Source organism: Physella acuta, unplaced genomic scaffold, assembly GCF_028476545.2.
Source record: "Physella acuta isolate Inbredline_101_S28 unplaced genomic scaffold, ASM2847654v3 ptg000579l, whole genome shotgun sequence".
NCBI lineage: Eukaryota > Metazoa > Mollusca > Gastropoda > Physidae > Physella > Physella acuta.
The window spans coordinates 1,325,305-1,340,531 of NW_026732098.1; the positions used below are offsets into that span (position 1 = coordinate 1,325,305).

A 15,227-nucleotide genomic window follows, 5' to 3' on the forward strand; every position below is an offset into this window, starting at 1 on the left:
TACCAACGTTTATAACATACCACTTTTAATGTCTGAGAAAGAAAACATGAACTGATTCAATAATCGATTTGCCAGATAGACTGTTGACTGTGACGCCGTACGTGTAGACTGTGACGCCGAACATGTAGACTGTGACGCCGTTTAGACGGTGACGCCGTTTAGACTGTGACGCCGTACATGTAGACTGTGACGCCGTACATGTAGACTGTGACGCCGTTTAGACTGTGACGCCGTTTAGACTGTGTTATTGATCAGGTTGGTGAAACGTGACCTATGTTATTTTATTTTGATCAAATGAAATATCTCACACACACACACACACACACACACACACACACACACACACACACACACACACACACACACACACACACACACACACACACAGACACTCACACACTCACACACACACACACACACACATACACCGAAAGCTCATGTATAGACACCTACTGCTATATTAGAATGTACCAGAAATTTTTGTGAAGATCACTCCCGATTTATTTTTGTTTGTTTTCGGCATGTGGCAAATCATGTAACTTAATTTCGATCGACTTTCAATGAAGAAAAAACGAAAGAACTTTCTTTCTTTAATTAAAGTTTTTGTCGCTCATAATATCTCTTTCATTATTTAGGAAACAAATAAGCAAGTTTCTATTTTCAGTGCATTTAAAAACATATAATTATAAAGGTTTTTTGTTGTTTTTTTTCAAAACAATTGCGTAACTCTGATTAGAGAAGCCGAGACTAGCAACTACCCCCCCCCCCCCCAAACTTTCCGAACAAATCCCCATATAAACGATACAAACAGGTCAACTTAGACTGAATCATGTCTTGAACCCCCTCAACATCACCACACTCGCACATTTATTGTAAACAGGTCACCAACTTCTCGTTCTTGTACTTGCCAGCTAGTAATTTTCAAATCAAATGTGAATATTTGTATTGCAAACGTGAATATTTGTATTACAAATGTGAATGTTTGTATAACAAATGTGAATGTTTGTATAACAAATGTGAATGTTTGTATTACATCGGTAAAAAAATAAATGAATAGAAAAGTTACTTCAGCTATTCTTTAGTGATGATGATAGACTAGAAGATGTAGGCTAGCTCCACATCAAGTGATGATGATAGACTAGAAGATGTAGGCTAGCTCCACATCAAGTGATGATAGACTAGAAGATGTAGGCTAGCTCCACATCAAGTGATGATAGACTAGAAGATGTAGGCTAGCTCCACATCAAGTGATGATAGACTAGAAGATGTAGGCTAGCTCCACATCAAGTGATGATAGACTAGAAGATGTAGGCTAGCGCCACATCAAGTGATGATGATAGACTAGAAGATGTAGGCTAGCTCCACATCAAGTGATGATGATAGACTAGAAGATGTAGGCTAGCGCCACATCAAGTGATGATGATAGACTACAAGGCTGCTTTCAGAAAAATACAGCCGACGTAAACCAGCGATTTTTAACAAGTTGGCGTAAACGTAATTACAACATTAATAATTATGATTTTATTTATAGCCTAAGCCTAGCAGCAATGAATTTGATTCTATAACTATTAAAAAGAAGTTGCATCTGCAGTCCTGTTCAAAAACTTGAACTGAGGCCTAGAAACAAATAGCCGCCATGTTTTTTTTTTTTTTTTTTTTTTTTTTTTTTTATCATTGGGTGCTCACAGTAATTAATTTAGCTTGAAATTACGAGAGCTGGGATTTGAAGCGAGAGGGACCGAGACTTACAAGTCCTATTGAAGAAACTTTTAGACTCGATTCTACGAGGTACTTCACTACAAATCCTTTGTAGTAATGACGGGGGGGGGGGGGGGGGGGAGGGGGCGGGGGTAGGAGACGTATTGCTCCTTCTATCTTTAGTCGTTTTGGGTCAATCTATTTTTAGCTGGAGGTTTCCACCGAGCGAGTAGCGGGCCCTGTTTGTCCCACTGGCCGACAGTTGAACTTGCTGTGACGTCAGATTGATCGAACGGCGCGGTCTCGGCCCGCTTTCTGGGTCAAGCTGATCGCAAGGGGAGGGGGGGGGGGAACTGGGTTGTGTAGTAGTTGGGTGTCGGGGGGGGGGGGGAGGTTATGGGGAGGGGTGGAGGGGGGCTGCCGGAGTTCTGTCGAAGAGAACACATACGGAGATTGGTTGATGTGGGGGTGATGTGGGGGTGATGTGGGGGTGATGTGGGGGTGAAGTGGGGGTGATGTGGGGGTGATGTGGGGGTGATGTGGGGGTGATGTGGGGGTAATGTGGGGGTGATGTGGGGGTGATGTGGGGGTGATGTGGGGGTGATGTGGGGGTGATGTGGGGGTGAAAAATCAATTATAAAAGAAATTTAGCCACATCATTGTGTTTTGCATGTTTTGCCGTAGGTTATTCTCTTGTCGGCTTCTCCTCAGGCGGCCTGTCCGAACATAATTATTGTGTGTTGTGGACGTTGTGTGTCAATGACAGCCTTTGAACCGTGTCGGCTTTCTGTTTTGATCCACTGCTTTGTTATGTAATGAGCGTGATAAATGTTGACAGTAAAGGTGGTTGAACTAATCATAACTATTGTTGCGATGAGTTGAGGGCAGCAAGTCAGATTTAATGTTAGTATTTAAAAAAAACACGATGAAAACCGAGGACGTTGGAACATTCTATTAAATGCTATTAATATTTTGTTTAACATAATTACAATGTACATACTTCAGACTAAATATTTTTAGATGGATTATAAAAAATTACCATGCGTATACAACCTACACACATTACATTACATTTAATGAATACAAAGTTAATTTGCACTCTCTAAATATTTAATATATAAAAGTATTTACAAATTCCATGCAAATATATATTTGGGATTTTTTTCTGAGACTTATTTTCCTGTGAATTTTTTTCCTGTGACTTTTTTTCGTTTTTCTTTTCCTGTTTTTTTTCCTGTGACTTTTTTCCTACAATCTAAACAACACCAATCATAAATGCACAGTCCTCTTTAAATGTGACAGTTAATTTTTTATAAGGCTTGTTATTGAATACAAAGACCTTTGAACGCAACATATTTTAAAGGACAATAAAAAAATGGTCAGTGAACTTTTAGAATTTAACTCAAAACTGATAAGGAAAATTTAAAACAAGGGTAGTCACTGTGTCGTACAACACGACAAAACCCAACAGAGGGGAGTGTATCTTACCTCCCCTGTCTAGGGGCAGTCACCCAACCAGAGCTGTCTTACCTCCCCTGTCTAGGGGCGTACACCCAACCAGAGCTACCTTTAAACTTACCTCCCCTATCTAGGGGCGGTCACCCAACCAATGCTGCCTTTAAACTTACCTCCCCTATCTAGGGGCGTAAACCCAACCAGAGCTACCTTTAAACTTACCTCCCCTATCTAGGGGCGGTCACCCAACCAATGCTGCCTTTAAACTTACCTCCCCTATCTAGGGGCGGTCACCCAACCAATGCTGCCTTTAAACTTACCTCCCCTATCTAGGGGCGGTCACCCAACCAATGCTGCCTTTAAACTTACCTCCCCTATCTAGGGGCGGTCACCCAACCAGAGCTGCCTCTAATTGTCACTTGCTGAATGTTCATCGGACGGGAGAAAAAAAAATCTTTGACCAAGTGACCGGATTCTGACCTACAAGTTGAGATAGTGACACAAACACACAAGTTGAGTTAGTGACACGAACACACAAGTTGAGATAGTGACACGAACACACACACACACACACAAGTTGAAATAGTGACACGGACACTCAAGTTGAGATAGTGACACGAACACACACACACACACACAAGTTGAAATAGTGACACGAACACACAAGTTGAGATAGTGACACGAACACACACACACACACACAAGTTGAGATAGTGAACACGAACACACAAGTTGAGATAGTGAACACGAACACACAAGTTGAGATAGTGACACGAACACACACACACACACAAGTTGAGAAAGTGAACACGAACACACAAGTTGAGATAATGTACATACATTTATCAACTTTTGCTAAAAAAGCTACAATAGAAGATCTTCAAATGACATCATCAAACGACATTCTAAAATGGTATCAGGTTACTTGAGCTCATTAGCCCATGGATGTGTGGTCTGTGTGTGGTCTGTGTGTGGTCTGTGTGTGGTCTGTGTGTGGTCTGTGTGTGGTCTGTGTGTGGTCTGTGTGTGGTCTGTGTGTGGTCCCTGTTATTGTGGTCCGACAATTAGACACCAGAAGATAAAAGATGAGTAACACCACAGTCACTTATTTACGGGCATCAAGTGACCTGCTAAAAACATCGAACCACCCCCACCCCCATCAAAGCTGCGGCAGATCAGCCCTACCCCTACCCTCAGAATTCCATGCCGTGGTTTCCTAAAGTCTGTAGAGCAACCCTCCCCCACCCCCACTGTTTATGCAGCCAACCCTGCAAATCTCTTCCACCCAACCCTCGGTCTATTAAAAAACTAGGCCACTAAGCTGAAAACTGGAGTTCATATAGCGGGCAGCCCCCCCCCCCCCCCAATCCATAAAAGTGGACAATTTTACGCCATCACCGAAAGACTTGATTACACCACAGCCCTTTTAGCGCTGATCTGTGTGGGTGTGTGGGTGTAGAGTTCACTAAATGTGTGTGTGTGTTTGTGTGGGTGTTGAGGTCACTAAGTGTGTGTTTGTGTGGGTGTTGAGGTCACTAAGTGTGTGGATGTGTGGGTGTAGAGGTCACTAAATGTGTGGGTGTGTGGGTGTAGAGGTCACTAAATGTGTGGGTGTGTGGGTGTAGAGGTCACTAAATGTGTGGGTGTGTGCAGGGGCGTAGCGAGGGGGGGGCGGGGGGTGCGGACCGCACCGGGTGACACCATTTTGGGGGTGACACCAAGGCAAAAAATAGCAAAATATATAGAGAAAAACTCGAGGGGGGGTGCAAATCGAAAGTTTGACGGGGGGGGTGTGCAGATCGAAAACTTGAGGGGGGGTGCAAATCGAAAGTTTGAGGGGGGGGGGGTGCAAATCGAAAATTTGAAAGTTTGTCTCTATGCCTCTGGGGGGGGGGGGTGACACCATTAAGTGCCGCACCGGGTGACACCCGACCTCGCTACGCCACTGGGTGTGTGGGTGTAGAGGTCACTAAATGTGTGGGTGTGTGGGTGTAGAGGTCATTACATGTGTGGGTGTAGAGGTCACTAAATGTGTGAGTGTGTGGGTGTAGAGATAAAAAATGTATTGGTGTGTGGGTGTAGAGGTCACTAAATGTGTGGGTGTAGAGGTCACTAAATGTTTGGGTCTGTGGGTGTAGAGGTGACTAAATGTGTGGGTGTGTGGGTTTAGAGGTCACTAAGTGTGTGGGTGTGTGTGGGTGTGGGGCCACTAAATGTGTGAGCGTGTGGGTGTAGAGGTCACTAAATGTGTGGGGGTAGAGGTCACTAAATGTGTGGATGTGTGGGTGTAGAGGTCACTAAATGTGTGGGCGTATTGGTGTAGAGGTCACTAAATGTGTGGGTGTGTGGGTGTAGAGGTCACTAAATGTGTGGGTGTGTGGGTGTAGAGGTCACTAAATGTGTGGGTGTGTGGGTGTAGAGGTCACTAAATGTGTGGGTGTGTGGGTGTAGAGTTCAATAAATGTGTGGGTGTGTGGGTGTAGAGGTCACTAAATGTGTGGGTGTGTGGGTGTAGAGTTCAATAAATGTGTGGGTGTGTGGGTGTAGAGGTCACTAAATGTGTGGGTGTGTGGGTGTAGAGGTCACTAAATGTGTGGGCGTATTGGTGTAGAGGTCACTAAATGTGTGGGTGTGTGGGTGTAGAGGTCACTAAATGTGTGGGCGTATTGGTGTAGAGGTCAATAAATGTGTGGGTGTGTGGGTGTAGAGGTCACTAAATGTGTGGGTGTGTGGGTGTAGAGGTCACTAAATGTGTGGGCGTATTGGTGTAGAGGTCAATAAATGTGTGGGTGTGTGGGTGTAGAGGTCACTAAATGTGTGGGTGTGTGGGTGTAGAGGTCACTAAATGTGTGGGTGTGTGGGTGTAGAGGTCACTAAATGTGTGGGCGTATTGGTGTAGAGGTCAATAAATGTGTGGGTGTGTGGGTGTAGAGGTCACTAAATGTGTGGGCGTATTGGTGTAGAGGTCACTAAATGTGTGGGTGTGTGGGTGTAGAGGTCACTAAATGTGTGGGTGTGTGGGTGTAGAGGTCACTAAATGTGTGGGCGTATTGGTGTAGAGGTCAATAAATGTGTGGGTGTGTGGGTGTAGAGGTCACTAAATGTGTGGGCGTATTGGTGTAGAGGTCACTAAATGTGTGGGTGTGTGGGTGTAGAGGTCACTAAATGTGTGGGTGTGTGGGTGTAGAGGTCACTAAATGTGTGGGTGTGTGGGTGTAGAGGTCACTAAATGTGTGGGTGTGTGGGTGTAGAGTTCAATAAATGTGTGGGTGTGTGGGTGTAGAGGTCACTAAATGTGTGGGTGTGTGGGTGTAGAGTTCAATAAATGTGTGGGTGTGTGGGTGTAGAGGTCACTAAATGTGTGGGTGTGTGGGTGTAGAGGTCACTAAGTGTGTGGGTGTGTGGGTGTAGAGGTCACTAAATGTGTGGGTGTGTGGGTGTAGAGGTCACTAAGTGTGTGGGTGTGTGGGTGTAGAGGTCAATAATTAGCGAACCTGGTTATGTGCAGGGGAACAGCTGACGTCATGTATTTATCTGCAACTTTTTTCACTTTCCGTGCCCTCGACACACGGGGCAGATGAAGTAAAAATTGCAGATCCCTGACTGCAGTCCTCTCCACCTTTAGGCTACAACGGAGTAAAACATGGGCAGTGAAGAAACCGACTACTACTTACAAGGGAGTGGTTGTAAATAATTTAAATATTTTGTACGTTTTGTATTTTATACGCCCCGATTGTGTTTTTATACTGTATTATTATATGGCAACCCATAATGTAAAATAAGTTTGATTTTTATCACTTTTATGGGAAAAAAAACAACAAATTAACTGTTAGCCTCTTACATATAAGTAATCAAAAACAGTTGCGTCACAATGCAAGGGCGGGTGTGCGGTCAACATCGGGTGACGTCATTTAGGCAATTGTAAATATTTACAGTTAAAACTGTTTTACCTTGTGACGTACCAACCGTCCTACGTACCCGGATGACCCTACATCTTATAACGGTTTCATCAACACGTTACCAAATGTGTATTTTTTGACGTGTGAGCATGTTTTCTGAGACTGAAAATTAAAAATTCAACGACGCTGTAAAGCATATTAAAAAAAAATTATGACAATTTTTATAATAAATACAAAATTACTTCAAAAAATTACCGGTTTGTTTAAGACTAGAATTAGTCAAAGAAAAAATTACTGGTAATGTAATAGCAATTTAGCAAACACTTTTATTTTTTATTTGGATTAGTAGAGGCAGGGTGTTGTGGTGATTGGGGATGATATATTATTTAATATATAAAGATCAATTCTGTATGTATGTATGTTTGTAAAATGTTTGTCGTAGATTACAAAGAAATATAAGAAAAAACGAAAAAAACTATACTTCCATGGATTCAAGTGTTATATTATTAAAGTGCTCATGGTCTAAATTTATGAGTTAAAAAATTAATATTGAAAGTCTATAAAACAATTTTCATTTTATATGCTTAGAATAATAATTTTCAATTATGAACATGACATAAAATAAATAAAAAAGTGTATCAACGTTTATAAATTTTCTAAAATTGTGTCTGAAATGTATTTGTATTTTGTCCTTTAGCTCTCATTACGTTCCTTGATTTGGAAAACACAGTTACTTCCCTTTAAAAAACCATTAAATCGGGGGGAGAAAGAATTTACTTTTTACTTTCTCGTATATGCGAACGAAGTATAGAGAAAGTCTTGTAATCGTGCAAAAAAAAAAAATCGAGATTTTTACAAATCTCGACGTTTTACACCTCACTGATACGGAAAAAACATAATTTTGCAATCTTGTCCGTATGTCTGTGTGTGTGTGTGTATGTGTGTGTGTGTGTCTGTCTGTCTGTGTGTAAACACGATAACTTGAGTACCGTTACAGCTAGGTTGATGAAATTTCAAATATAAGTATTTTATCAAAATCTTATATCCTGTTCAACTTTTGAGCGATTTCCGATAACCGGAAGTGGTACTTATTCTAATTTGAATTTTTGAAAAGCCTATAACTTGAGTAATATTTCAGATAGATAAATTAAATTTCACACGTAAGTAAAAGATCTAATTCTCTACATTCTGTCAAACTGTGAGTAATTTCCGTTGACCGGAAGTACTAATTTACGCTATTTCCGATTTCTCAAAAAACGCATGTAAATTTATAAAGTACCAATAATATTGCGCACTATTATGCACATTTTGTTTTGGCGTTCGCTTGGTGCGCAAGTCTTTTTTCTATGAGATTCTATTCTATTTTTAAAAGTTTAAATAATTAAAAATCATGTCTATATTCCAAGTTATATAAGAATATTCGAGAAAGTTTAGGGGAGATCACTCCCGGTTTATTATTACTTTGTTTTTGGTGTTAGGAAAGAAAATAATTATCTAATTAGCGGGGATTGATTAAGTGCAATGTTATCGGTATTTTTAATACTGCCTTTTATTTATTCCATACACTTAACGTACTGTTTTCTTCTGATTATTTTTAATCAATAACAGTTAATAAGCCAGGTCCTTCATGTCCTAAATGTTTATTTTTTCCGTTTACGGATAAGCTTGGAGTATTATAATTGTTCACTAAATTTAAAAAGGCGCGTCCGCCGGCGCCCCAGAAGGGTTCGATTTGGCGCCCTGGGCTAACCTGTGAGCACTATGGTGCATAATTTCACTTTAAACAGTGCGATAGACTATGGATAAGAAAGGTTATTATAGTCTTTAAGTGAATCGAATCCGGGCGTCCTCTGTCGCCCAGACAGGGTGCTATTTGAGGCTGGTGTAGTGTGGGCTGGTGTAGTGTGGGCTGGTGTAGTGTGGCCTGGTGTAGTGTGGGCTGGTGTAGTGTGGGCTGAAGTCTGACAATGTGGGGGAAAAGAGCAGAGACTGTGAGTAGTGGCTGAGTGAACCAGTCATATCCTGACTGTCCTTGCTGTCCTGACTGTCCTTACTGTCCTGACTGTCCTGACTATCTGCCTTTATGCGGTGGTAGATGGGCTGATGTTGGAGTCATCTGAGCGTCTGATAAAGTCACTGGACGTCTGATAAAGTCACTGGACGTCTGACTCAAGTCACTGGACGTCTGACTCAAGTCACTGGACGTCTGACTCCAGTCACTGGACGTAAATCAAGAGCAGGGTTAGTAAAACCATTGGTTAGTTATTAAAACGTTTTTTTTCAGTATTTTACATGTTTTATTTACAATAGAGTTACATGACTAAAAACCATTGCGCGCCTAGCTACTGAACGTGATGACGCAGCCATTGAACGTGATGGCGCAGCTATTGAACGTGATGACGCGTGTGGTGTGGTTGCAAAAAATGCCTACTAATTCGGTCCAAATTTTAATTAATTCAAAAAAATTTTTGTGACCGAACGAAAGGATATTTTTGAAAACTTTCTTCGGCAATATTGTTCTAAATTATGGCAGGAATTGATTGGTACATGTTTCAAGTCGCTAAGTGGTCTGGTTGCCGAGATATGGGCAAAAAAGTGCATTTTTTCGAGTTTTTTTGGCTTTTCCGGGAAATCCATGAAAGAAACCCGGAATTTTTATGGCCTCTGCTCATCCTCGTAACTTGCTTAACATAATTGCTTTTGGAACTAGTCCTCGATATTGCTTCGTTGAGGAGGAGATACGACTTAAAGCTGCGAACATACATCCATCCAGAAATGACGGGTTAATAAACGCAATTCTCCAGAATGGAAATTGCGCTAAAAAATAAACCTCACAATGTGAGAGTTTGATCTTTCAAAAGGTGTATATTTGCAAACGAATAAAATACACCTGGCAGAAATTATACGAAGCGGCCAAGGTCAACCCTAACCCAAGGTCAAGTTTCCGTACTAGGTTTTCGCCTCAGGTGACTAATAATTATCTCAGTAATTAATTTACAAAAAGCAAACGACAGAAATCTTTCCCTGGAAGTCTAGTAGCGCTGGATGTACCGTTTCCATGGCTAGCTCCAGTAAACGTGACGTCAGATGGAGGGTTAGCTTCGTTGGGCAAAGACTGGATATGACAACAGAAAACTACTAATTAGCATACATAGATATGACAACAGACAGAAAACTAATTAGCTTACATAGATTTGACAACAGCCAGAAAACTACTAATTAGCATACCTAGATATGAAAACAGCCAGAAAACTAATTAGCTTACCTAGATATGACAACAGACAGAAAACTAATTAGCTTACATAGATATGACAACAGACAGAAAACTAATTAGCTTACCTAGATATGACAACAGACAGAAAACTAATTAGCTTACCTAGATATGACAACAGACAGAAAACTAATTAGCTTACATAGAAATGACAACAGACAGAAAACTAATTAGCTTACCTAGATATGACAACAGACAGAAAACTAATTAGCTTACATAGAAATGACAACAGACAGAAAACTAATTAGCTTACATAGAAATGACAACAGACAGAAAACTAATTAGCTTACCTAGAAATGACAACAGACAGAAAACTACTAATTAGCATACCTAGATATGAAAACAGCCAGAAAACTAATTAGCTTACCTAGATATGACAACAGACAGAAAACTAATTAGCTTACATAGATATGACAACAGACAGAAAACTACTAATTAGCTTACCTAGATATGACAACAGACAGAAAACTAATTAGCTTACCTAGATATGACAACAGACAGAAAACTAATTAGCTTACATAGAAATGACAACAGACAGAAAACTAATTAGCTTACCTAGAAATGACAACAGACAGAAAACTACTAATTAGCATACCTAGATATGAAAACAGCCAGAAAACTAATTAGCTTACCTAGAAATGACAACAGACAGAAAACTACTAATTAGCATACCTAGATATGAAAACAGCCAGAAAACTAATTAGCTTACCTAGAAATGACAACAGACAGAAAACTAATTAGCTTACATAGAAATGACAACAGACAGAAAACTAATTAGCTTACCTAGAAATGACAACAGACAGAAAACTAATTAGCTTACCTGGATGGGTAGCATGTAGAAAACTAGTAATGGACACATTTCTGACACACCAACACACCAACACACCAACACACCAACACACCAACACATCGAACACAACTCACACACGTCGTCCGTGTCAATGTTTTGTTTTAGCACGTGAGTTCTTCTTTAGTTCGACCTTTTCTAGTTGCCGACAATTATTTTTCCACAGTCATAGACACAAGTTAACTAAATCACTTGTCCGAAAATGCAGTTGGTCTTTTTGTTACCATGGCAACACCAGGTTTCACAGACCTAGTTTCTGTGTGTTTGTCTTGTCAAGTGTGTAAACAAACACAGACCTAGTTTCTGTGTGTTTGTCTTGTCAAGTGTGTAAACAAACACAGAATATTTTCAAAAAGAAATTTATTGTAGCATGGAAAGTGGAAGCAAGAATACATTCATCCATAAGGACATCACGTCAGTAATTACGTCAGTCGTAGGTAAGCTCTGTACACATCAGTCGTAGGTAAGCTCTGTACACATCAGTCGTACACAGCTGGAGTGCGAACAAATGACGTCATCAATACGTCCAGCTCTCACACGTCAAAGATGATATCGCAGCTTTGTATCAAGACAAGAGCGATAACTCAAACAATCTTAGTCGAGTTGCAAACCATGCATTACCCCCCTTTAAATATAAAAAAAATGTAACTGCTCACAAAAAAGGGGGGGGGGGGTAAAATTAATTTTTTACCAAAAGCTTAACTCTTACACACCAGATACAAATGTAAGTCAAGTTTTAAAATTACAATTCACATCGGTAGCGTTATAATACATTAAATACAGTCACAATGGCCAACACATTAGCGCTTAACAGGCAGACACATATTTCGATGAAAAATAAATTTGTCAATAAATCTGCATATCTTGAAACCCTTGGGTAGATGTCGTTGACAGCATATCCCATGTATCCACAGACAGCATATCCCATGTATCCACAGACAGCATATCCCATGTATCCACAGACAGCATATCCCATGTATCCACAGATAGCATGTCCCATGTATCCACAGACAGCATATCCCATGTATCCACAGACAGCAGTTGCTCATGTATCCACAGACAGCAGTTGCCCATGTATCCACAGACAGCAGTTGCTCATGAGGTCAGTTGCCCATGAGGCAGACAGCAGTGACCGCTGTCCAGAGATACAGCAACATCAGGTCCATCATGGCTGATCCGGCTGTAAACAAACAACACGTGTCACTTTCTGTACCCAATATTTGTGTAAACAAACAACACGTATCACTTTCTGTACCCAATATTTGTGTAAACAAACAACACGTGTCACTTTCTGTACCCAATATTTGTGTAAACAAACAACACGTGTCACTTTCTGTACCCAATATTTGTGTAAACAAACAACACGTGTCACTTTCTGTACCCAATAGCGTTATAATACATTAAATACAGTCACAATGGCCAACACATTAGAGCTTAACAGGCAGACACATATTTCGATGAAAAATAAATTTGTAAATAAATCTGTCTGCATAACAACATATGTGGCTTCTTGTACCCAATATTTGTGTTAACTAACAACATATGGGGCTTCTTGTACCCAATATTTGTGTTAACTAACAACATATGTGGCTTCTTGTACCAAATATTTGTGTTAACTAACAACATGTGTGGCTTCTTGTACCCAATATTTGTGTTAACTAACAACATATGTGGCTTCTTGTACCCAATATTTGTGTTAACTAACAACATATGTGGCTTCTTGTACCGAATATTTGTGTTAACTAACAACATATGTGGCTTCTTGTACCCAATATTTGTGTTAACTAACAACATATGTGGCTTCTTGTACCCAATATTTGTGTTAACTAACAACATATGTGGCTTCTTGTACCCAATATTTGTGTTAAATAACAACATATGTGGCTTCTTGTACCCAATATTTGTGTTAACTAACAACATATGTGGCTTCTTGTACCCAATATTTGTGTTAAATAACACCATATGTGGCTTTTTGTACCCAATATTTGTGTTAACTAACAACATATGTGGCTTCTTGTACCCAATATTTGTGTTAACTAACAACATATGTGGCTTCTTGTACCCAATATTTGTGTTAACTAACAACATATGTGGCTTCTTGTACCCAATATTTGTGTTAACTAACAACATATGTGGCTTCTTGTACCCAATATTTGTGCTAACTAACAACATATGTGGCTTCTTGTACCCAATATTTGTGTTAACTAACAACATATGTGGCTTCTTGTACCCAATATTTGTGTTAACTAACAACATATGTGGCTTCTTGTACCCAATATTTGTGTTAACTAATAACATATGTGGCTTTTTGTACCCAATATTTGTGTTAACTAACAACATATGTGGCTTCTTGTACCCAATATTTGTGTTAACTAACAACATATGTGGCTTCTTGTACCCAATATTTGTGTTAACTAACAACATATGTGGCTTCTTGTACCCAATATTTGTGTTAACTAACAACATATGTGGCTTCTTGTACCCAATATTTGTGTTAACTAACAACATATGTGGCTTCTTGTACCCAATATTTGTGTTAACTAACAACATATGTGGCTTCTTGTTTGTGTTAATATATAAGGCGGTGTTTAGTAAAGTTCTGGGATCTAAGGTCCTATGTTAACTGGCAGCAGGTAGATGTTGTGCCATGTACTCAACTGTTTGTGTGGTGGCTGGCATGTTTGTACAGCAGATAGATGTTGTGCTAGGTACTCAACTGTTTGTGTTGTGACTGGCATGTTTATACAGCAGGTAGATGTTGTGCTAGGTACTCAACTGTTTGTGTGGTGACTGGCATGTTTGTACAACAGGTAGATGTTGTGCTAGGTACTCAACTGTTTGTGTGGTGACTGGCATGTTTGTACAGCAGGTAGATGTTGTGCCATGTACTCAACTGTTTGTGTGGTGACTGGCATGTTTGTACAGCAGGTAGATGTTGTGCCATGTACTCAACTGTTTGTGTGGTGACTGGCATGTTTATACAGCAGGTAGATGTTGTGCTAGGTACTCAACTGTTTGTGTGGTGACTGGCATGTTTGTACAGCAGGTAGATGTTGTGCTAGGTACTCAACTGTTTGTGTGGTGACTGGCATGTTTGTACAGCAGGTAGATGTTGTGCCATGTACTCAACTGTTTGTGTGGTGACTGGCATGTTTGTACAGCAGGTAGATGTTGTGCCATGTACTCAACTGTTTGTGTGGTGACTGGCATGTTTGTACAGCAGGTAGATGTTGTGCCATGTACTCAACTGTTTGTGTGGTGACTGGCATGTTTGTACAGCAGGTAGATGTTGTGCCATGTACTCAACTGTTTGTGTGGTGACTGGCATGTTTGTACAGCAGATAGATGTTGTGCTGGGTACTCAACTGTTTGTGTGGTGACACCTGCCCTTGAGGGACAGTCTGATGGTGTGGGCTGTGGTGGCCCACATCTGACGCAGATCGCTGGGGCAGCTCGGGTTCTCCACAACTGTCATGGTGATGCACTCAATGAACTTGTGCGCCGTCCTGGGAGTAGCAGGTCACAGGGGTCAGTGAAGGTCACATGGGTCAGGAGAGGTCACAATTGGTAGTGGCGGGATAAAAAAGAAGGACATGGTGTTTGTATAGGAGAAAATGTTGACATCGTGGTCGTGACATGACATTGAGATAAGTGACAGATTGTGTGTGACAGATGGTGTGTGACAGATGGTGTGTGACAGATGGTGTGTGACAGATGGTGTGTGACAGATGATGTGTGACAGATGGTGAGTGACAGATGGTGTGTGACAGATGGTGAGTGACAAAAGAAATGTGACATATGTAGTGTGCTAGATGGAATGTCACAAATGAAGTGTGACAGATGAAGTGTGACAGAAGAAGTATGACAGATGGAATGTGACATCTGTAGTGTGACATATGGGCTGTGACAGATGTAGTGTGACATATTGAGCGTCTTAGAAGAAGTGTGACAAATGATATGTGACATATGTAATGTGACATGTAATGTGACATGTAATGTCACATGTAATGTGACATGTAATGTGACATGCCTGCAGTGTTGTGGTGAGTCCTGTGGG

At 40.6% G+C, this 15,227-nt stretch overlaps 1 long non-coding RNA gene across 1 annotated transcript; it reads right to left on the reverse strand.

Moving 5' to 3' along the window:
* Positions 1-11,926: 11,926 nt before the first annotated feature.
* Positions 11,927-14,754, reverse strand: LOC131947027 (uncharacterized). The gene is made up of 2 exons (XR_009387821.1): positions 14,537-14,754; positions 11,927-12,350 (listed from the first exon to the last, which is right to left on the reverse strand). It is a non-coding gene; the product is annotated as an uncharacterized LOC131947027 (long non-coding RNA).
* Positions 14,755-15,227: the final 473 nt, after the last annotated feature.